The sequence below is a fragment of the Panthera tigris genome, chromosome A1 (genome assembly GCF_018350195.1).
Source record: "Panthera tigris isolate Pti1 chromosome A1, P.tigris_Pti1_mat1.1, whole genome shotgun sequence".
NCBI lineage: Eukaryota > Metazoa > Chordata > Mammalia > Carnivora > Felidae > Panthera > Panthera tigris.
In genome coordinates this window covers 43,001,769-43,026,637 of record NC_056660.1, presented here as the reverse complement: position 1 = coordinate 43,026,637, position 24,869 = coordinate 43,001,769, and the positions used below count along the sequence as shown (strand labels likewise).

Here is a 24,869-nt window from a genome sequence, read left to right as displayed (position 1 = left end):
CTGATTAAAAATCAGTATTCCTAAGCCACCCTTTAAAGGAGAGAGAGAAGTAGTAATATCAAATATTTACTGTTTGCTTCCCATGTGCTAGCTTTTGTGTGAAATCTTTAATGTGCAGTCTTAATTAATCCTTACAAGCACTCTGTGTGGTAAGTATAATGTTTTATCCTTAGATTTCAGGAATGCAAAATAAGTTGCTCAAAGAAACATGACTATTGAGTGTCAGATCTGGGATTCTTCCACAACTTTACCGAGTATTTTGTTAAATGGATACATAACTAATAAAAATAATCCAAGGTATTTGGGTATTTAGATGGTTCCCACTTTAGAGTATATTATATGTTTGTGTCATATACAAATATTTTCAGAATCAGATTTATCTCTCTTAAGATAAATTTCTAAAACAGATTCATTTTAGAGTACATTCACATGCTAGAATATCTCTAAAAGTTTTATTTTCCTTTATATTTTAAGGCATGTAATATGGCAATTGTTATCATATTGTTTTAACATAATTTTATTTATTAACAGTGATGGTTGTCGGAAAGGGTTTTATTTTTCCATTATAAAATGCCTCTATATGTCATAGATGCTGTGCCAGCCTATGGGCTAGGCATGGTATTAACAACGGAAAGTCAGATGGTACGAGAGATGGGCACAGGACAAACAGATGTGATAACAGGGAGCCACTATCACTGCACTTGGTGCGAAGGGGCAAGAGAGAATGTGATCATCAAAACAGAGGAGGGAGGAAAGGGAGAGGGAGAAGAGAGGGAGAAAGAGAGAGAAAAAGAGAGAGAGAGAGAGAGAGAGAGTCCCTTAATGTGGAGAGTATCACTTGACAAGAAACTTGGATACATGCAGTCAGCCCAACAACCTGCAATAAGAAATCAGTAGGAATAAATGTCTTGACTCTATCTCTCTCACTCTCTGGTCTATTTCTACCTGGACCTTCAATAGAATTAACCCAATCCAAGGCCAAAGATCAGCAAACCTATTTTCCTGCTTTCTCTGGCAAACAGAAAGGTGGAAAGTGACTATGCAGAGGCAAACAAAAAATACACCACACAAACCTTAAGAGTCGCATTTTCAACCATAAACTGAAATTCCCTAATCAGCATTTTCAGATGGAAAAGAGGGTTATGACAACAGAAAAATAAACTGGGACTTCAGAATTCTCAGGTTAAAACCAGACTGAGTTACAGATAACTAAGTGTTTCCCCCAGTGTAAACACTGTCCTCTGCTCTCATCTTTTAATAAGAAATTTTGTACAATGTAAGGTAAATAAATATATAAAGTAAATATATAATATAGAAGGTAAATATATATTACATAATTCATCAAGGTAAAGAACAAGCAAAGATATTAAATCTAATAAACATTTCGTAAGAATTTAAAAATATATTTGCTTTGAATGCAGCAATCAATTTAGATAGAAAAAAATGTTTAAAAATAGAAGGGTATAAACTCTAAAACAGCAAGTTAAATCTTGATGATCTTGTATTTGGCAATGGTTTCTTAGATATGATACTAAAAGCACAAGCAACAACAATAAGAATTGATAAAGTGGACATTAAAATGTAAAACTATTATGAAAGGATGCTAGCAAGACGGTGAAAAGACAACTCACAGTATGGAAGAATATATTTCCCAATCATAATCTGATAAGGCTCTAGTACCCAGAATATATAAGAAACTCTTACAGCTCAATAACAAAAAGAAAAACATCCCAATTAAAAAACAGGCAAAAGACACAGACATTCATTTCTACAAAAAAGGTATACAAAAGGCCAACAATTGCAAGAATAATGGCCAACATCATTAGTCATTAGGGGAATATAAATCAAAACCATATTAAGATACACTTCTTACTCAGGAGGATGACTACTATCTAAAAAACAGAAAATAACAACTGTTGGGGGAGTGCAGAAAAACTGAAACCATGGTACATGGCTGATGGGAACGTAAACTAGTGCAGCTGCTGTGAAAAGAGTTTGGCAGTTTCTAAAAATGTTAAACATATAGCTACCATATGACCCTGAAATTCCATTCTTAGGTATACATACCCAAATATCTGAAAACAAGAATTCAAACAAAAACTTGTACACAAATGTTTACAGCTGTACTCATTGCAATAGCCAAAGTTGGAATAACCCAAATGTTCATCAACTGATGAGTGAATAAGCAAAGTGCAGTATATCTATACAATGGAATGTTATTTAGCCATTAAGAAGAATGAAGTATTGGTGCACGCCACAATATAGCTAAATCTCAGAAATGATAGACTAAGTTAAAGAAGCCAGACACAAAATGTCTCATATTGTTTTATTCCACTTATATGAAATAAACAGAATAGGTTCATTCATAACAGACAGGCAAAAGTAGGTTATTGATTACCTGAAGAGAGGAAAACAGGTAGTGGCTGCCTAATTGGCATGAGAATTCCTTTAAGTGTTATGAAATGTTTTTGTAGAGGTAATGATTTTGAATGTACTAAATGAATCGAACACTTTAAAATGTTAATTTTATATTACCTGGACTTTACCTCAACAAAAATCTTAAAAATAAAATAAAATTTATATTAGAATGAATGAAGATGTCATTGTATAATAATTCTAAAAGACGTTAGCCACTGATATAAAATTATGTTATTTAAAATGTCATCCACTCCAACAAGCATACTTAATTGAAATAGAGCATATCTGTTTATCTATTTTAAACTTTACTAAGATAAAATATCCTTAAGGAATATTAAAAAGATCAAAGGTCAAAATAGCATATATACCAAAAGTTCTCCTTAGCAGATTATTGTGCAAACAAACAAGCAATGTATAGAGAAGGACATCTTCTAATTTAAAAATGTTGTGTTCATCATCACCTAAATTTTCTGTCTACATACTTATGTTCATTATAGCCCTAATCAAAATTATTTTCTTCCTTACTTATTATTCTTATATAAAAGTAAAGAATCAAAACCTTTCATAAAATTACAAGTTCTAACCTACCACTGTAGTCCATTTTTCTGTTGTAAAATGTTGGGCTTTCAATTGTCATACAATAAGAATGTCAGCTCTGCCATTTGCTTGCCTGGTATCTATGGGATATGCACCTCTCTGTAATTACAGCATAAAATACTAAACTTAATAGAAGTTCTCAATGAATTCAGCATGACACAATCTAGCCTTTGATCAAAGCTTGCCGGAAATGTCCGAAAGCTCATACAATTGATTTGTTAATTTCCAGAAGTCTTAAGCTTTATTTATACAAGAGTTTATTTATCCAAAGACATTGTATTTGGATCATATCATCTCTGAACCTACAACAATCAGTTTACTGAATTATTTGATAATATGCCCTCATATTTGTCAGAGTGCAGCTACAAAGAAATTTTTAATTTAAAGGGTCTTTTCAAAACTACTCAAGTACTTTGCCTATTTTAGTGTTCAAAATGTTTTATATAAGTATTTCCAAAAAAATGGCTGATAAAATTTGCTGCTGACAAAAACTGCCTGTTCCAGAGGGATGTTTATCTTTCCTTTAATTCTTCTACAGAATAGCCTGAAACTCCCTTCTCTCTTATTTTACCGTGGCTTTCAGGGGAAATTCAAAATTGAAGTAGTAAACAACTACAAATTACTATTTATTTTCCAATTTAAGTTGTCATCTGATAGTTAAATAAAATATTTATTTGTATTCTAACTGCTCATGTATATGGTTCTGTCTCAGATTTTGGACACAGAAGAAAAAATAAATCAAAAGGAAAACAAAGAGGCAAAAAAGGTAAAATAGTAAAATTTAAAAGGGAAATAAACATCAGTACATCACAACAAATAAACATTATTATATTACTGTGAAATTTATAATCATTAAACATCTGTTATTCACGATCTTAAAATCAATTGACTTTTTTGCTGATGTTATTTTCTGCATTCACAAACTGATTTCGTGAATAAAACCATTATTTTATAATATGTTTATTAATATAACACTATTTTAACAGGTTTATTGAGCTAAAGTTGACAATATAATAGTAATTATACATTCACATGCAGTTATAAGAAATAACACAGAGAAACCCTTTGTAAATTTTACCCATAGTAATAACTTATAAAACCATAGCACAATATCACAAACTCATGATGTTGACATTTTAAAATCCATTGACCTATTTCAGATTCCCCATTTTATCTGTCCTCACTTGTGCACATGTGTGTTTAATTCTATCTAATTTTATAACGTGTAGGTTACCATATCCACCAATAAAGACCTAAAACAATGCCATATTCCCAAGGATCCCTCTTGTTCCTTATAACCAACCCATGTCTCTCTCAATCTTGTATCTACTGAAACCCATAAAAACCACTAATCTATTAAACTGTTCTCCACTTATATAATTTTGTCATTTTAAAAATGTTATATAAATAAAATCACATGTTACCTTTTTGAATTGGCTTCTTTTCAGTCAGAAGAATACCCCGAAGTTTCAAGTTGGTCATGCATCCATCAATCACGTGTTCCTCTTCACTGCTGTGGATATATAGAATTCGGTTAGCCATTAACCTATTAAAAGTCATCTCTGTTGTTTCCATTTAGGATAATATGAATAAGCTGCTATGGGCATTCGGGTACAGGTTTTTGTGTGAACATAAGTTTTCATTTGTCCGGGATAAATGCCAAGAGTAAAAGTGTTAGGTCATATGGTAATTTCATGTTAAGTTTTGTAAGAAACTGTAAAACTGTTTTCCAAAGTGGCTTATACATTTTCACCAGCAATGTATGGGTGATCCAGTTTTTCTATATCCTCTGCAGCATTTTTCCTTTTAATTTTAGCCACTTGATAGTTTTGCTGTGATAGCTCATTGTGGCTTTAATTTACATTTCCTTATTGCCTATTGATGTTGAATGTATATTTATAAACTGTATAAACTCTCTGGAAAATATATAAACTGTTGCCAGCTGTATAAACTCTCTGGCAAAATGTGTGTTCAAGTCATTTTCCTATTTTCTTATCTGTAGGTTTATATAGTTTTCTGAATTTAAGAAGTTTTCAGCCATTATGTTTTCAAATATTCTTTTGTCCCCACTTTAACTTCTTTTTCTGAAACTCTGGTCAAACATTGTATATTTTGTTAATGTTCCATACATCCTACAGTCTTTTTTCATTTTTTTAAAATGTATTATTTGTTTGTCAAATTGGATTAATTTTATTGATGTTTCTTTAAATTCACTGCTTCTATTCTCTATCATCTTGATGCCACTAGTGAGCCTAATCAACAACATATATTTTTAAAAATTTTCTTTCTTTGCTGAAATTATCTACTTTGTTTCAAGAGTATTTGTGATTTCTTGTTGAAACATATTTATAATCATTTTTTCAAAGATCCCTGTCAGATACCTATATTCACTTCAGTTTTCTTCTTCCCTGCCAACTTGTGGCTACACTTACAATAATGTGATTTTTCTTTTAAGCCAGGAGTTTGAGTTGTTTTCAGGAGCAGTGTCAGTCCACTGTCTGCATAAAATAGATAACATGCATAAAATACTGCCCTACAAATTTTTCTCATATTATTGGCCTTCTCAAAAAGACTCTAAACCTTTTTTTTTCCCGCTTTTATCACCCCTTACACACACACCTCCACACAAATCACTGTTTTCTTCTTATGAGAACAAAATTTTAATGTTACAAGTATTCCTCAGTAGCTCAATGCAATTCACCTTGAAAAGCCTTCTGGTGACTTCATTACTTACTATCTATGTAACCTTGTACAAGTCTTTAACCTCCTGCTGCCTCAGTTACTTCTTCAGTTAAACGAGGGTAATAATAGTGCCTATCCAATGGTAGTTTTCAAATGTTAAACAAGATAAATAATTTCAATATGTCAAACATGTGCCAGACACTGCTTTAGGCACTGGGCCTTCAGCAGTGAAATAAACAGACAAAATAAATTATTGGCATTTTGGAGATTTCAGTCTAGTTGGGAAAATAATGAATACCCAAACACTGTTAACAAACAAACAAATGTCAAGGCTCAAAGACACAAGGAAAGTAGTAAGTGGATGAGTGAGGCCTGTGAGAATGCTAATCGCCTTCATTTTGGAGGAGTGTACTGAAGTACATACTGAGTGACAGGATTACCCTCACAAGTCCTTTAAGACCTTTATCTTGCAGATGTCTTTCCCCACTTCTGCACTTTTATGTTTAATTAAAAGTAAAGGATAGCCAATATTTATTGAGTGCTACTGTATAATAAGTACAGTACTCTAATTTACACATGTGTAATCTTATTTCATTTGTATAACACTATGAAATAGTCTTTAAAGCAAATTTCACTTCTGTAAAAGTTTCCCCAATAATCCCAGGCTGATTTAAAATTTTCTTCCTTCCTCTATTCTGAATATTAATCTAAGCTTACATAGGTTTTATACAATTTATATACATGAGCTATGATAAATAAAAAATGATGTAGTCAGTGTGAGGATGATAATGTTGAGAGGATTCATGCCATTATTCCTACCTGAACAATTCCCTATATTATATTATATTATATAGTAATACATATATTATACTATATTAGTATATTATTCTATATTATATTGTAATATATAACTGAAATACATAAATGTTTTTATTTCATGAAATAAAGATCATATGTAAGTATTTGTGTTATTTCTTAACTAAAATGCAAATTGATACTTAATGGTATTTCTAATATTAATAAATGTATAGTGATTTTTTTATACTAGAGAATAGAAGTAACTCCAAAGTTTCACTTAAATTTGGACTGAATTTTAACTTTTAAATTCAGAACCTATCTAAAACCCTATGAATTAGAATTGGTACTTTTCTAAGTTAGCAACACCATCATCCATAAAACAAAGGGCAAAAACATTCAGCTAAGCATTATGCAAGTTCAGAAATGTTTTAACTGCAAAAAGAAAGTCCATTTAAATGGCACCCAACCCTAATTAAAAAGGCTTTAAAATGATGTAACTTAAAGTGAGAAAGAATTTGTACAATTCAGTATCAAAAACAGAAAATAACAAAAGGTCCCTAACATAAAGTCGAAGAAAATATAACCTAAATTATCATAAATATAATACTAACTTGAGCTAAATTATTTTTTTCCAGTTTTAAGGCTAATTAGGAAAGTTTCTAAAGGTGAGAACAAAGTAACATTATCTTTTAATGACTTTAAGTATAGTTAAAAGAGAAAAATTCAATGAATAAAAAAAGTATGCAATAAAAATATAGTGCAAATATACTAAAGGAAAGTGAAATGCTGCTCTAACTTTGTTATTCCTTTATATATTAGATATATTAAAAACAGTAAAATATTTGAAAATAACTTGTCCATAAATATGGGAATATGAACTTGTTGTCACCTAAAAAAATACAGAAAAGAAAAGACAAAAAATATTCAGACTAAATATTTATTTTCCATAGGTTATGTGCCAGGAACCATGCCATGCAATGATAGCATGGTAAAGATGACTCTTTTGATTATTCATTGCATGATATGTAACGTAAAACTACTTTAAAGAAGGAAATTAGAATAGTAGTGAGCATATGATTTGAAGAAGATGCATATAATGCTATGAAGGCTTATAATCGGGGGATACACACTGATCTTTGTGAGAAATTGGAAACGAATCCAGATATTCTCTGAATAAGTGATGTTTGAGTTGAATTGAAAGGATTGAAAAAAAAAAATTAACAACGATCAGCACAGTTTATTTCAGAGACTAATAACACACTTTGAACCATTATGTTTTTTCTGAAAAAATCTTCACCACTGGACTGTAATGCTTTTTTTAATATGTGGAGAGCTTCAATAAGTGTTTCCTACCCTTTTATGCAAGTGAAGCCACGGAACCATCACTTTAGGGAGTCCTATGCACGTAGAATTGTTGTTGAGACAGGGGAGATATGGTAAAGAAGAGGAAGAATGAAGAAGAGGGAAATTATTCTTCCATCTCCAATTTTAATAAAGACTAAACTAGATGATAAAGAAAAAGGTCAGAAGGTCATTATGTCCCTCTAAAAATAAATAACATGTTACAGTGATTTCTAAAGCCCTGATGCAAAGGTTTTAAATTAGCAAGAAGATAGAAAAGTGATTGAACAAGTAGGGAGGTGTATTGTTCAATATAGGGGACAGACATAGATTAAATAATTATTTTGCCTTATGGCAGAGGTAGATACCTTCATGCCCTATGTAAATTATAAAAGACTGACCCCAAAAGACTGAATATTTTTCAAATGAATTTGTTACATAAAAAAGACTCAGTTTCTTCACTATACAAGAAAAAGGACTGTAAGAGAACATGAGACTATAGTCACTATGGCTCTTGCATGAACTTAATTTCTACACCTATTTTTCACAGCCTTCTTTTGCCCTTGACCTTAGCCCTGGTCACTACTCCACTCCCCTTACCTTGCTAAACATAAATTACCAAATCAACAAAAGTTAAACTGCAAAAATGTTTCTTCTATCTTTGGATAACCATTTTTGACCAACTATCCATGAAACTAGATGAACTTAGACTGACACCTCTGTCTAAAGCCCTATAAATACTGTGCTTTTCTTTTTATTTTTCCCCAAATTAGAACATTCCTTTAGAGTCATCTTATGTTGCAGTATTCTAAATGAAAGACTTAGGCTTAATAATGCTATGGTTGATTTTCTCCCACAAAATAGCACTTCACTCAAGCTCTGTCACTAGGTCATACAACTATTGCTCATTTAACCTTATTTTGCAATGGGAAAATTAGTACAAATAAAAAAGAAGCCACCTCTGTTCTCTTTATAACCATCTTCTTTTTTTTTTTGGTGTTTGCATTTTGGTTGATAGACACTAAGAAATCAGCAACACATTGTGAAGAATATCCCCCTTGCCTTTTTCTGTGGGGGTCAAAAAGTTATAAATAAAGTACCAATGTTAATTTTAATAATCCTAAAGTGGGTATGCTCTATTAACAATTACTTGCTTTCTTCTAATGTAAGGAAATGGGAATAACATATATCCATATATTGCCAATGACCAAATTCTGTGAAATCTTATTCAAAATGTTAAATTTAAAATTTAGATTTAAGATTACCTTTTTAAGAAATGACAATTCATTAATATCAAAATATTTTCATGATCTGGAACTAGTATCCAAAAAAGTTATCTGTCTGTTATACAACAGACACTTTATAACAGTATTGTTAATTCAAGTATTAGATTAGGGAATGTGGATGATATACACACTGAACAGTCTTTTAATCTCTTTTCAACAATTAAACACAAGATGGATCAGTGGATACACAAATCACATTTCACAAATTAAAAAAAAAACATTTGGTAATTTACTTTTTCTTTACTTATGATTTGTTTAAAAAAAGATCAGAATGCAACTCCCAATTTATCTTTAAAGGTCATATTTTCTGGGGGCAACTGGGTGGCTCTGTCAGTTGAGTGTCTGACTCTTGATATCAGCTCAGGTCATGATCTCAAGGTCACGGAATCAAGCCCTACATGGGTTCCACAGTCAGCGGGGAGCCTGCTTGGAATTCTCTCCCCTCTAGATCTGCCCCTTCCCAACTTGCGAACCCGATTTCTCTTCCTCTCTCAAAAATATAAGACATGTTTAAAAAATAAAGGTCATATTTTCTGGATTAGAATCAGAGATAAATCAAATAACATTCTCAATTGATAAATGAATTAACAGATTTAAATGATGCTATTGTATTTATGGTTATCATACAAAAGTAGATAGATAGCTTTTATTATTTATTCAATATATTATTTAATGATTACATTAGTACAACTATAAGATTTTTTAAAACTCCCCAATTATTATAGTGTATTTATATCAAAATTATAGGAAACATTTTATCACCAAATAAATTTAATATGCAACAGTACCTATCAAAATGTTTTTCAGTCTATTTGCAGAACAGAGCTTACAGCTGGATATGTACACCTAAATTAGAATGATAAGTCAGACCCTACAACATTTCAATAGAAAGCTCTTCTAAATATCATTCATAAATTTAATAAATGTTATTTTCACTAAAGAGTTATCAGCAAAAAGACTATTCAAAACTATGACTATTGTCTCCAAGTAATGAATGAGTTGGCGTTAGTTGCCTGACTCAGTTATGTTTTTGTTTTCAGTTCACTGCTATATCTATCTGAATTGAAAATAATGTGACAGGAGTTATACTGCCAACTAAAATACCTTGTGTTTTTTTTTCTTTTCAAAGTATTTTGTTACAAATTATACTCTAGTTTGCTACAAGGTCAATATAATTTGTAAAAAGCTCTGAAATTTTTAAGCAAAATAATGCCTTGAAGGAGCATAAGATGGTGAGATATTTGATGGATTATCAATAGTGTACAAGTCTTATATGATCTTTATAGAGAACTGAGGTGGACATTAGGAGGTGATTATCTTAGCACAATTCTACAGCTAGCCAGCTGCATAGTGGTAATTCCTATAGTCACTTTTTTCCTTATTTTATACCTAATATAAAAACAAACAAAAATAAAACCACAAAGTGATGACAGCAAAAAGGTAAACTAGCCATAAACTTGCCCTCTCTCCACAAACACACCAATACAACAATAATTCACAAATTCCCCTTGTGAAAAATCAGAAATTAATTGAAACACACTTGCACCCTAGGATGATGTGAAATCAGACTCACCAAAGTCAGGAGGGAGTCAGAGACCTGGCTGTCACTGCAATGCCACACCCAATCAGGAAAAGACTCGGACATCCTAGCTTTACCAGGGAACAGAAGAGGTTGATTCATATCCAGTGCCTCAGCTTTCTAATAGAGTTTCCCAGAGGGCCATCTTCTGTCTTGCCAGTCTTCAAAGCTGTGAAGCATCTAGCAAAGTCTAGTAACCCAGGGAAGAATACAGGTGATAACTCTGGCTGGTAAACACCATTGATCTTATCCTTGGCTCAGCGCAGAGCAAGCAGATGACCCAGCTCTCAGCACTGTGATTCCCTCATATTCAAATTGGCAAAAAACATTATCATTATATTTATTTAGTGTGATCTATATTGATAATATTCTACAGAGATTATATGGAATTCTAGAGACTTCTATAGAAAATACGTAGGAAACTTACTAAAATTAACTTGGCAAACTACGCACCAAGGAAACTAGCATCTACATGTACAAGAATCTCCAAGAAATGTGTTCAAAAGGTACAGACATTCAATTACAAGATAAATAAGTACTAGGGATGTAATGTACAGCAAGATGATTATAGTTCACATTGCTGTGTGATACATATACAAGTTTTTAAGATAGTAAATCTTGAGTTCTCCTCACAAGATTTTTTTTTGCTTCCTCTTTTTATTATATTTATCTGAGATGTGGATGGTAACTATACTTATTGCAGTAATAATTTCATATATATATATGTATACATATATATATATGAAGTCAATCATTATGCTATGTATATACCTTCAAATTATATTGTGATAGGGGCACCTAGGTGGCTCAGTCGGTTAAGCATCTGACCAGCTCAGGTCATGATCTAGCAGTCTGTGGGTTCTAGTTCCACATCAGGCTCTGTGCTGACAGCTCAGAGCCTGGAACTTGCTTCAGATTCTGTGTCTCCCTCTCTCTCTGCCCCTCCCCCACTCATGCTCTGTCTCTGTCTCTCAAAAATAATAAATGTTAAAAAATATACAGTGATGTATGTCAATTATATCTCAATACAACTGGGGGGAAACCTCTAAAAGTGAAGATCTGCAGTTTTAACTTACATTTTATGAAGATATTTTGTTTTGAAAAAATCAGCTTAGTATTTCTATACTTAAACCATGAAGTCCTTATTAAGAACTAGAGGCTTTGTTTGTGCTGAGGAGTCAAATGTGGAAATCAGTTACATTTGGGATAGAGACACCAACTGACTAGAGAGGAAGAACACAGTCCTAAAAGCACACATTTTACAGGTAATGTGGTGTATGCCATAAGAGATGCATTTAGCACAAAAGCCCAGATAAGATGGCATGGATTCTGTCTTGAGCAGAACAAGCAGCTAGGTAAGTCCCATCTAAAAAAGTGGTATTTGAGGTAATATGCCATACATGTTATTTTTTAGAAAGGGAAATTCTTTTCATAAAGGAACAATCCTGTTTGCTGCTCTAGGCCATTCTTTCAAAATTATTCTCATTAGCATGAAAATACCAAATATAATTTATATTTCATATAAAATATATTTAGAAATAGATGCTGGCCTCCAGATTTTTGTACCCTCTGGCCCAGATGACACTTGGAATTCAGAAGTTTTCAGATCTTAGAAAAGATAATATGAATATACAGTAACATTCTACTTGTGCACCACTAGCTCCCCGTCATGTGTATGAAGTCTGGGGCAACACCCTGCACTTAAACATATTGATTTTTCTGTGCAAAAAGTATGGACATTCACAATGAGTAGGTATATAAAAACTTTGAACACCTTCACATCAGTTCAGTTTATGTTTTGCTACCAATGCCCATGCCACAAATTTAAGGAAAAAAAAGTATTTCTGAGATGTTTAGACTTTGTAAATGATAATAAGGGATTGCAAATGCGTAAATAATTGGAAGGTTTAAAGTGAGTAAGTTTTGACTCAGTGTCAAAGGAATGAATAAAAGGCTTTGCATCCATGAACAAAGTGAGAATGGTTGTATTTTATATGGTGGAGCTTTCTCTTTTGTAGGAGGCCAACACTTTTATTGGTACATAGGTATCAATTGTACTTAGAGACATGTACACTTGAGCCAAAAATGGTAACAGACATAAAAGCCAGCTACTGCAGGCAAAGGCTCACTTAAACACATCTTTAAATACTTTAGTTTAAATACTAAAGAAATAAAGAAATGGCCATGACTTTACTATGGCTTTTAGAAATGGTGTGTTCACTGTGAAGCTGAGGACAAGAAGTCATGTTTGAGAACTCACGGTCTAAAGATATTAAAAATGCAACTAGCCCTATCAATGAACTCATCATTGGAGGTAAAGATAACCATTTACGTTTCTGAATAATTTTGAAAATAGTCATTAGGTAGGATCAACATATCATTGATTTTAAAAAATCAAAGAGATCCTTCTTTAAGTTTACTATCTAAAATCATCTCAAATCCAAAACAATGTATGAAATGCATAGGAGAATCAATTCTTTGTTACTATTCAAAAGTTCTGAAATGTAGGAGTTCCTATTTATATTTTTAAAAAGAAGTGTTTAAATTTTAATCAGGCTTACCTATACAAAGTCGTATATGTAGGTATAATCAACACTGGTGTAGATTATAAGTGAGAACTGTCACTTATTTATAGAGATTGTACTCAAAGTCGAAACCAATACCACAGAATCAGAGAAAGAAAGCTAGAATTAACAGAAAATGTTTTTTTAAGTTTATTTATTTTGAGAGAGAGAGGGTGGGGGGAGGGGGACAGAAAGAGTGAGAGAGAGAACCCCAAGCAGTCTCCACACTGTCAGCACAGAGCTGAACACAGGGTCCAATTCCATGAACCTTGAGATCATGACCTGAGCCAAAATCAAGAGTCAGTGCTCAACCGACTGAGCCACCCAGGCATCCCTAGCAGAAAATCTCCATTTAATCTTATTAGCAATGATTCCAGAGACAAACCATCAAATACTAGGGGAAGGAAGTTTAGTTACCTGATTACTTATGACATCATTAGAGAGCTTTTTCTAACTAAAAATATTTTCTAAAAGAAAATCTTTGGGGCTTTCTGAAATTAATATAGATGAATCAGATGATTATGAGTTTTAATCATAGCTTCTCCACCGTCTAGTTATGTAATTTTTATCAATGTATTTAACATCTCTGACCTCAGTTTCCTCAGCTGATCTAACCAGAATAGTCTTCTCACAATTTCCTTTCTGTGAATTGAGCAAATCTGTAATTCTAGCATAGGATCTTCTTTTTTTTAAGTTTATTTATTTATCTTGAGAGAGAGAGGGAGAGAGAGGGAGGGAGGGAGAGAGGCAGAGAGAGAGAGAGAGAGAGTGCGAGCATGCGCACACAAATGGGGTAGGGTCAGACAGAGAGAGACAGAGAGACAGAGAGAGAGAGAGAGAGAGAGAGAGAGAGAGAGAGAGAGAACCCCAAGCAGGCTCCACGCTGTCAGCACTGAGCCTAACTCAGGGCTTGATCTCATGAACCATGAGATCATGACTTGAAAAAAATCAAGAGTCAGACGTTTAACTGACTGAGCCACCCCAGAACACCTAGCACAGGATCTTTGTTATAAGTAAATATAAATATAAACAATATAACACTGGTCACAGAACACAGTAAGCTCTACATAAATGATATCTGTTATGTATTAATTTTATCTAGAATTAGTAACTACAATTATTTTCATATGTCAAATTTCAGTATGTATTAAGGTTTGACAGCTCTCATAATTCCCCTAATATTCTCTCAGATCACTAGCTGACTTCTGTTCTAATTTTTCCCTGGGATGGAAGACACTACGGTATGCAATTAAAACTAACATAGAACCTTTGTGTTTTCCTGGATGTGATATCCACCAATTCTCTCTCCCACTCCTCCCACAGGCAAACTTTTCTAGAAATAGTAATTTTCTAATTTTATGATCATGACACACAGTAAAAAGTTTCTTTTTATAGCACATGAGAGTACTATTCCCCAACATACAATACTCTTCCCCAACACAAAACCTTATGTAAATAAAACAAAATGTTCTTTGAAACATATGCACTCTCAAAACTATTATTCTATCCCACCTTAAGAAATATTTTAATTAATGTGTTCTACTGAAAGTTTAAAAACCCACTGCCTTAAGGAAAATAGATACAAAAACACTCAAACAAGAAATTGTTACACTGGATTTTAGTAGTAATAAGCAGAAATTCATGTTACTTTTGTATTATTGTCAAATTTGCTAGATATACTGTTTACTACAATGTGTATCAATTTTATTATTTTAAAATAAAAGCTGTAATATTTCCCACTTAATAAAACTTGTAAAACACCAGTCATACTGGATGGGTGCTTATTGAGTACAGAGTATATATAAAATGACATAAATGAACTGATTAAGAATGACATGGACCTAATTTAAGCATTGTTCTTTCCTATTTAATACTAAATTAAAGAAATAAACTTTGAGAACAATATTCTATCATATTAGACTTTTTATATAGGCAACAGTAATTATATTTGTTCATTATTTATTAGATAATTTCCTGAAACTAACATCTTGCTTCAGGAAGTTATCTACACTGAAGTTATGAAATTATTAGTGGGGGAGTAAAACATGTCAGTTGTGATTCTCTTCTCCTAAGACAGAATTACTCTTCCCAGTCTCATGCCCAGTCAAACAGCATACCATCAGGTGGTGTATAGCTTCTGACATTTGTTGAAAATTTGCTATATATAAAATGTGACTGAAGCTTCAAATAACAGAATGCATTATGCCTCTTCTTCCTCAAACTACCTAGTAATTTTTCTGCAATGTGTCACATTGAAAATTTAAAATAACCAGCCAGTCGTAAAAAAAAATGTTATGGAAACAGATATAGATTATATACTTTAAGACTATTTAAACAAAGATATCAAAATGCAAGCAAAAGCATTTTTGGTATTTTTTGAAGCACAGGCAGGCCTCTAATGATTTGCTCAAGGTCACATCATGGGCCACTGAAAAATTTAAGTTTGATATTGAGTATATCTGCCACATTGTCTTAGGATCCAAAATTCCACCTTATTAAGAGAACTACTTCTCAGAGAAAATATGGTTTTAATATGTACGGTAAAGCTAAAAGAAATTGTACTTTTTTTCAGTCTTATTTGAAGTGTATCAATTCTTTGTTCTATTTTATAAGTGTATGTAATATGCATCATTTATTTTTTAATTCCAACACTTACGAGACATTTACATTAAGCAGACGATGCCAAAAACAATGTCCATTTCTTTGACAATTCTTTGTCTCTAACAAAATATGACCAGATATACTTTCATATAATTTAGCTTAATGTCAGCTGTTTCTATTTCCTATAGGATTTACGTAAAGTACAGGTTTGTGGAGTTAACCTCAATAATCTAACCGGGTGAAGTTATTTTCATTTTATTTATCTCCATTTAATAAGATGAACCACAGCAGGGCTCAATTATTTTTATGTCTCTTCAAATCAAAAACATTAAATGATATAAATACATGGGCTGAAACATTCTGAGTCACTGGAAAGCAAAACTACTGCATAAGACACATAAAAACTGTGCACCCCATGACTCTTAACAAAATGATGAATATGTTTTAATGCATGCATGCGTCATATACACAATATAAATATTAAATCACTTACCATCATTCTTAATTTAGAATTGCCTATTAATCCATGAAGTTCAACTGTCTCTGAAGACCTAAAACTTTCAATATTTGAGTAAGTCTCTGACTTAAATTGTCTGCTTCAGTAATTTCATTATGTTAGGTGTCTCCACATATGCATAATTCACAGAAAAATACTTGAAGTAGGAAGCTGTTCTGTCTTCAGTATTCAGAAGATTAAGTAAAGATGGTTAGATCAATGGAGATGATCTAAGGAAAATATAAAAGACTTTCTGCATTTCACAGCATCCTTTAAAAAAAATCTAAATTTCCAAAATTGCTAAACTCAGCATTTGAAAAGAAGATGGATTCATTCTAGCCACAGAGAGGAGATACAAGAACCAGTGAACTGTGTAAACCAAGTAAAACCCTGTCTAAAACTCCATGAACAGATTTTTTTCACCTGTTCTTACGGTGAAGCTTACCAGGGTACAGTGGGCATCTAGCCAGATGCAGAGAGGCAGCAAGAAAAGAGAAATGCAAGAGGAGAAAAAGTAATTCACTAAAACAAATTTACTGGAAACTTTTGGGCAGCTGCCAACCAGGATAAAAGCAAAGCAGAAAAACAAATTATATCAACATACCTTTACCAATGGAAAACAGAGGTATGAAAAAGGTAATAATAACCTTCTCCAAAAGGTATTAGAAGTCCATATTTTTGAATAAAGATTGGCAGTCTCCAAAGGAAAACACAGTTGTGATGTTTTAACATATCTTAAGATGTTACTTAAAACCTGAACTATATTTACCCATAAACATTATATAACAGATGACAATTAGATTATAATGCCTAACGCAAGTTCCATCAGCAATAGTGCATGCAATGGCTATAACTGTCCAATGGTACAGTTGTCTCTATGTGAAATGGCATATCTAGGAGAAAGTGTGTTCCCATCTGGAGAGACCAAGATCCTGTTTTCTATTGCTACGGGGTATAAGGAGGATTTCTGCTACTAGGGGAAATTTTCTATGAAGAGTGTCTTCAAGACATGAATCTGTTTCCTACAAGGTAGGCTCTGAGAACAGAGGAGCAGATATTGGGCACTGTTAGTGGTTACCATGGGGTGACCTGAGGACTTAACGTTGAGGAGTATGAACAAGATCTTCAGAAACAGCTTTAGATAGCTGCCATTTTTATCTTTTTTTTTTTTTTCTTTTGGAAGGGGGATGCTTTGAATTTTTTTTCTGCCTGCTTTATTTTTTACATTTTCATTACCTCTCTCCTAAAACTATAGTATGCTTTTCTTCAAAACATTGTAGAAAATTATACAGCACATAGCATTCCTTCCTTCCTTGTATCCCTGTCAGGTACACAGATATTTCTACACTTATTTATTGCTTATAAAAGGAGGTAAATAGGTAAATAGTAAATTTATCTTACTAGACACTCCTCTTTTTTAAATTAGAAGTTTTAATAAAGATAACTTTGGAACATAAGTATTACATGAATGATTATATTGCATTAACAGAATATTGCATATATAGAATTTACTATGTTTACATGTTCACAGGAATATTCAAAACAAAAGTATCCAAAGTAGGGGAAACTAACAGAAAATAAAAGTTATTTTAGATTTTATTAGATTTGTTTTTACAGGTCCATTTTAGCATTGACTCACAGTCTCTGGGGATAATATTCTCTTCCTGGTATGGGGAGGGTACATTTTCCATTGGGAATTTTATGATTTGCTTTTAGGTAGTAAAGCAAAGAGCTCTTCTGCCATCTGCTATTTTCCAAGGACCTTCACTTCAGAATAGTCAGTATGCCTGCAATCAATTAAATGTTTATGTTTCCCCCAAATTCATATGTTGAAATCCTGACCCCCCAGTATGATAGTGTTATGAGGTGGGGGACTTTGAGAGGTAATTAGCTTATGACAAAGGAACTCCCATAAATAATATCAGTGCCCTTATAAAAGACACCCAAGAGAGCTGTCCAGACCTCCTTCTGTCATGGGAGTATACAATAAGAATCCAGCAGTCTGTATCCTGGAACAAATCTGTCACCAGAAGTGATCACACTGTCACTCTGATTTCAGACTTCTAGCCTCCAGAACCATTAACATTTCTGTTTATAATCCACCTTAATCTATGACACTTTGTTATAGCAGCTCTAACTGGCTAAGACAGAAATTTGTATCCAGAAGCAAGATGCTGCTTTAATAGATACCTAAAAATAATATGGCTTTGGAATTGAGTAGTTGGTAGAACTCAAAACAACAGGGAGTCTTCTAGCAAGACAGTCTTATGTAACAATGTAATCATGGGAGGGATTTCCCAGTTCTTTTGTCTTATACTATTGTTTAGAAGCAAGTCACTGGTCTCTTCCACACATAAATGGAGAGGATTGATTATAAAAGGATAGGATCCCCACCTAGGAGATGGGGGCCTTAGGGGGTCACCTTAAAGTCTGTTTCACCCTTGTCTTTTCAGGTTTTCAGATCAGGATAATGCTGGCCTCATGGAATAAGATGAAAACTGCTCCTTGAACAATTCTTTTTATTAGCATTCTTATTTTACAAGAGAGACAGTGGGGGAAAGGGGCAAAGGAGGAGACAGAGAGAGATACAGAGAGAGGGAGAGAGAGAATCCCAAGCAGGATCCACACTCAGGGTGGAGCCCAACTCAGGGGTCCTCCCACAACCCTGGGATCATTACCTGAGTCAAAATCATGAATCAGATGCTCAACCAACTGAGCCACCCAGGCACCCTCCACCTTTTTGCTAGAGAGAGACAGTTCAAGCATTTTTGTAAAATTGTCATAAATCTTTCGTAGATATTTGGAAGAATTCACCAGTGATGGCATCCGGGCATGAGGTTTTCTTTGTTAGGAGATTCTTTGTAATAACAAATTCACTTTCCATAATGAATATAAAAACTTAGGTTATCTATTTCTTATTGAGTAAACTTAAATAGCAGATGTGTTTTAAGAAATTTTTCCACTTCACAAAATTTATTTTATTATAATATAATTTTAATATCTGTAGTATGTGTAGTAATGTACCCTCACTCATTTCTGACATTGGTAATTTGCATTGCCTCTTTAATTTTCCTGATTAGAATGACTAGAACTTTAAATATTTCACTCATCTCAAAGAAACAATTTTTGGTTTCATTGTTTCTTGGTATAAATTTTGTTTTCAATTTCATTGTTTTTTGTGTTTCTCTTTCTTATTTCTTTTCTTGGTCTTACTTTGAGTTTAATTAAACCTATGATTATAATAAAATGATTGTTTCTATTCCTAGCAATATTCTTTCTAAAACCTTTCTTTTCAGATATTCAGAAGACCTCTCTATGTTATTTGGTTAGAATTAACATTATCTATTTTCTCCCATTCCATCACTTTTAATCTATTTGTGATTTTATATTCAAAGTGTGACATCTGCCTTTAACTGAAAAGTTTAGAAAATTTCATATTAATAAGCTGGTTTAAATTTTCCTGTCTCTGTTTTTATTTACTTTATCTTTTATTTGATCTCATTTTCCTCCTTTACATATTAGATTATTTATATATAATTTAACTTTCTTATTTTCAGTGATTAAGTTATAAGGATTAAGTTTAAGGATATATCTTTAACTTAACACAAGTAATCAATCTCATACCACTTAACTTACACTGCATTCCGCAATAGTATGGGACTCTACCTTTTCATCACATACTTCCCTCTTCTCTCTCCTAATCTCTCAGCTTTTGTTTTACTTATAACTATGTAATAAGCCCCACAATACATTATTATTTTTTATTTAAACAATCAATTATCATTTATAATGATGCAAAAAATAATGAAAAAATATATTTACCCATACTTTTAACTTTATCTACCAACCATTTTGGAAAGATATTTTTTCTGGATATAGAATTCTACATTAACTCTCTACCAACATCCATCTCTCATTTCATACTTTAACTGTGTTGTCACTTTTCTTACTTGCAGTATTTTAATAAAAACCTGCTGTAATTTATTTTTCCTCTGTATACAATATAACTATTTTTTTAGTATTTTCTTTTTCAGTTTTTATTTTTAATCTTAATTGTGATGGAATTTAGTGTAGATTTCTTCATGTTTAATTTGCATTTAGTATGTTTACTAGGTCTAAAGATTTTGTTTTCGTCACATTTGAAAGCAAACCAATCTCTACATCCAGTATAATATTAGTGTCAGATATACAATTTAGTAATGCAACACTTCCATACAATACCCAGTCCTCATCACAACAAATGTACTCTTTAATCCTCATTACCTATTTAACCCATGCCCCCACCCACTTCCATTCTGGTAACCATCAGTTTATTCTCTATAGTTAAGAGTCTGTTTCTTGTTTTGCCTCTCTCTTTTCCCCCTATGATAATGTTTGTTTCTCAAATTCCACATATGAGTGAAATCCTATGGTATTTGTATTTCTGACTGACAAGTTTTGCTTAGCATAATACTCTCTAGCTCCATTCACATTGTTGAAAATGGTAAGACTTCATTATTTTTGATGGCTGAGTAATATTTCATCACACACACACATACACACACATACACACGCATACCACATCTTCTTCATCAATTCATCTGTCAATGAATATTTGGGCTTTTTCCATAGTTTGGCTATTGTAGATAATGCTGCTATAAGTATCAGGGTGCATGTATCCCTTTGAAATAGTATTTTTGTATTCCTTGGGTAAAGACATAGTAGCTAAATCATAGGGTAGTTCTATTTTTCGTTTTTTGAGAAATCTCCATACTCTTTTCTAGAGTGGCTACACCATTTGCATTCTGACCAACAGTGCAGCAGCGTTCCCCTTTCTTCACATCCTTGCCAACACCAGTTGTTTTCTGTGTTGCCATTCTGACAGGTGTGCTATAATACCTCATTGTAGTTTTGACTGCATTTCCCTGACGATGAGTGATGTTGAGCATCTTTTCATATGTCTGTTGGCCATAAGTATGCCTTCTTTATTCATGTCTTCTGATCATTTTTAAAAATATTTTTAAATGTTTTTATTTATTTTTGAGACAGAGACTCTCTGCTCTGACAGAGAGAGTCAGAGCATGAACGGGGGAGGGTCAGAGAGAGGGTGACACAGAATCCGAAGCAGGCTCCAGGCTCTAAGCTGTCAGCACAGAGCCTGATTCAGGGCTCAAACACATGAACTATGAGATTATGACTTGAGCCAAAGTCAGATGCTTGACCGACTGAGCTACCCAGGCGTCCCATTCTGCTCATTTTTTAATTGGATTATTCATGTTTTGTGTGTTGAGTTTTATGATTTCTTTATACATTTTAGATACTAACCCTTTATCATGTCATTTGCAAATATCTTCTCCCATTTAGTAGGTTGCCATTAAGTTTGTTGGTTGTATCTTTCACTGTGCAGAAGATTTTTATGTTGATGAATTCCAACAGTTTATTTGTGCTTTGGTTTCCCTCAGGAGACATATCTAGTAAGAAGTTGCTAGAGCCAAAGCCAAAGAGGCTACTGCCTGTGTTCTCCTCTAGAATTTTAATGGCTTCCTGTTGGACATTTTGGATCTCATATTTAGGTCTTTCATCTATTTTGAATTTATTTTTGTGTAAGGTATAAATTAACTAAGTTAACTTTTTTTTAAGTTTATTAATTTTGAGAGAGAGAGAGAGAGAGAGAGAGAGAGAGAGAGAGAGTGAGTCAGAGAAAAAAGGAGAGGGTGAATCCCATGCAGGTTTGGTGCTGCCAGCACTGAGCCAGACGTGGTGCTTGAACTCAAGGACCATGAGATTATAACCAGAGCCAAAATGAAGAGTCAGCCACTTAACTGACTGAGCCACCTAGGTGCCCCTAATTAAATAAGATTTAATAATTCAATTATTTACTAGGAAAAATAAATGCATTTGTTATATTAAATTTACTTTTACTGATGAGAAAGTGCAGAGTTAGAACTAATCCTGAATATTATAGAAAAATAAAAGTTGAATATAAGAATTTTAATAAATTCTAATAAAAAAGCAAAAAAATAGATTAAAAATACTACCAGTTTTTCAGTAATAAGGCAACAGAAGTTAAGAAACATCTCAAAGGAAAGAGAATGCTCTGAATGGGAGAAGGAAGAGAAAACGTTTGGGAACAGAAGATATATGGTATTTTGTTTTTGTTATAAATAGAGACCAATATATCATTGCAAAAAAAAGAACTGAAAAATATAGTTTACTGTTTTAAATAATTTTAGATTTTTAAAAAGTTTGTTATTTTGAGACAGTGAGAGCACAGCAGGACAGGGGCAGAGAGAGAGGGAGAGAGAATCCCAAGCAGGCTCCATGCCATTAGCACACAGCCTGACTCAGGGCTCAATTCCACGAACCATGAGATCATGACCTGAGCCAAAATCAAGAGTTGGATGCTTAACCTACTGAGCCACTGAAATACTGCTCATTTTAAAATACTTTTAAAAAGCAACAATATGTACTGAAATTTTTTTGTATTCCATGGTTTTGACAGGAAACAATTTCAAGTTTTATTGTATTTTTTATTCAGTAAATCAGATATGCTAAAAAAATCATTGTAATGATAAATTTTATTTCTTTTAGGTAAAAAAAACATTTTAGAACAAAAAAATTACCTCTAAATTGTTTTCTTTAAAAATATAATCAAATGCTATACTTTGAAAGGTTAAGTTTGATTAGAAAGGAATTCAATATTTTAAATATTGTTCTATAATACCACAACTTTAAAATTATGTAGATGATCTATTAATTCTCTATTTACAATTTTTATCATGGTCATCATAGCATACGGACCTGGACTAAGAAGATATATTCCTTCTACAATTCTGATAGAATATACAATAGAGAGATATTATAATTATATTTTTCTATAAGAAATGGCATGCAAAGTCTTAATATTTGTTTCATTATGTTTACATTTATTACTAAAAAGCCAAAATACCTTATTTTTCAGTTTCATATGTATTGTGATTTGTGCAAGTAAAACTACTTCTGATAAAATTTTGCTACCAATTTATCTTGAAAAGAAATTCTTGTCTAGTCACTCCCTTTTAATAACTTTGGCACCTTGATTTTTTCATGCAAAATATTTTACATTCAACACATTTGAAATAACTATTGATGCCTTTTTCCCTGCAAAGGAAGAATATTAATCCAAGGGCCTTTTTTTTTAAAGCCAGAGAAAAGAACACTTAAAAATTATTGAATTTTGCTAGGTCTTAACTTCATAAACTTTATTATTTCATGGAATTAAAAATGATAGCACAGCATGCCCAGTGATATTCATTATAACAGCAGTTGCAGAGGGGTGAAGAATATGTTAAAGCTGTTTTCTATCCTCTAGAATTTGAAATGGATAATGCATTTGACCCTCTCAACACAGTAGACTCTCTATCCCCAGAGAGCACTTTCACTGGCTTGTTAATCTCTGCCTAAGTAGTAACCTATGCACTAGTATAATAAAGATCAAGTTGGTTAAGTATCACTGGTCCTAGTTTAATGCATAAATACTTCTGGCAACAAAGATAAAACCAGAAAATACCCAGAGGTATCTAAGCAACTGCAGAGTGAAGATAAAATTATTCAACTTAGTGGAACTGTTGAATTTAAGTCCAATATAGAAATTTTATCAGTTTATCCTGAAATAAATTGAAAAATGTAGTACTTCAAATAATATATCGTAGAATATGAAGTGTTTAACTTGCTGTTATGGGTGTAGCTGTCTGTAGACTTCTGTAATAATCACTGAAAAGAGAAAGTAAGTGATGAATCTTTCAGAGATATGACTGCAATTCTTCAAAAATACCTTGAAAGAAAGTCACTGCTTACGGTTATTTAGTGTTAACAAATATTTCCAGCTATCAAACTATTAACCATTGTGCACAGGCACACACTTAGGCCTACTGAAATATAGATGCCAATTTTCAGGTTTATTCCATGTGAAATACCCAGCTTAATAATGCTAAAATAATTATTATCAGAAAGTGAATTGTTCAATCTTAAACATTTTGGGGTACATAGGAATTAAGAAATCAGATATTTGATCATTAAAATTATTTCCTGACAGTTTAGTAATATATTTTTTCCTTCACTTGAATTTAGTCAACCATATAAAACCACATTCCAACACAGATGTGTTTCTGCCAAGCCTACTTATAATAATGATTCAACTTTAGAGATTCATAATTCCTTTAAAAATGTATTATTTTTACACTAATAATATATATTAAGTACAGCATATTAAGTACAGATATAGGAAATAGATCTGGCAGTTCTTATCATCCCCATTTTATTGACAGGAATACAAAGAGCAGTAAGAGATAACTGAGATATTCTCAGGTTCCCAGAGCTATTTATTGATATGAGAAAACCTAATAATCTCCTCATTGTGTTACACTCCCAGTTAAGAATAACTAACTGGAAATGATTAATTATTCATACAACAATACAAGCACAAGTGTGCTTTCCTAGGAGAAGCATATTTCTAAGGAAAAGCACAGTTTTATCAAAGGGATGGCTGA

General features: G+C 32.6%; 1 long non-coding RNA gene across 1 annotated transcript in view; it reads right to left on the bottom strand.

Annotated features, from left to right (window-relative positions):
- The window catches only part of LOC122231004, a 247,929-nt gene that overhangs the window by 78,460 nt on the left and 144,600 nt on the right, over nt 1-24,869 (bottom strand). The window contains exon 2 of the long non-coding RNA XR_006208101.1: nt 4,440-4,528. This is a non-coding gene — a long non-coding RNA (uncharacterized LOC122231004). The remainder of the gene's footprint in view (nt 1-4,439; nt 4,529-24,869) is intronic.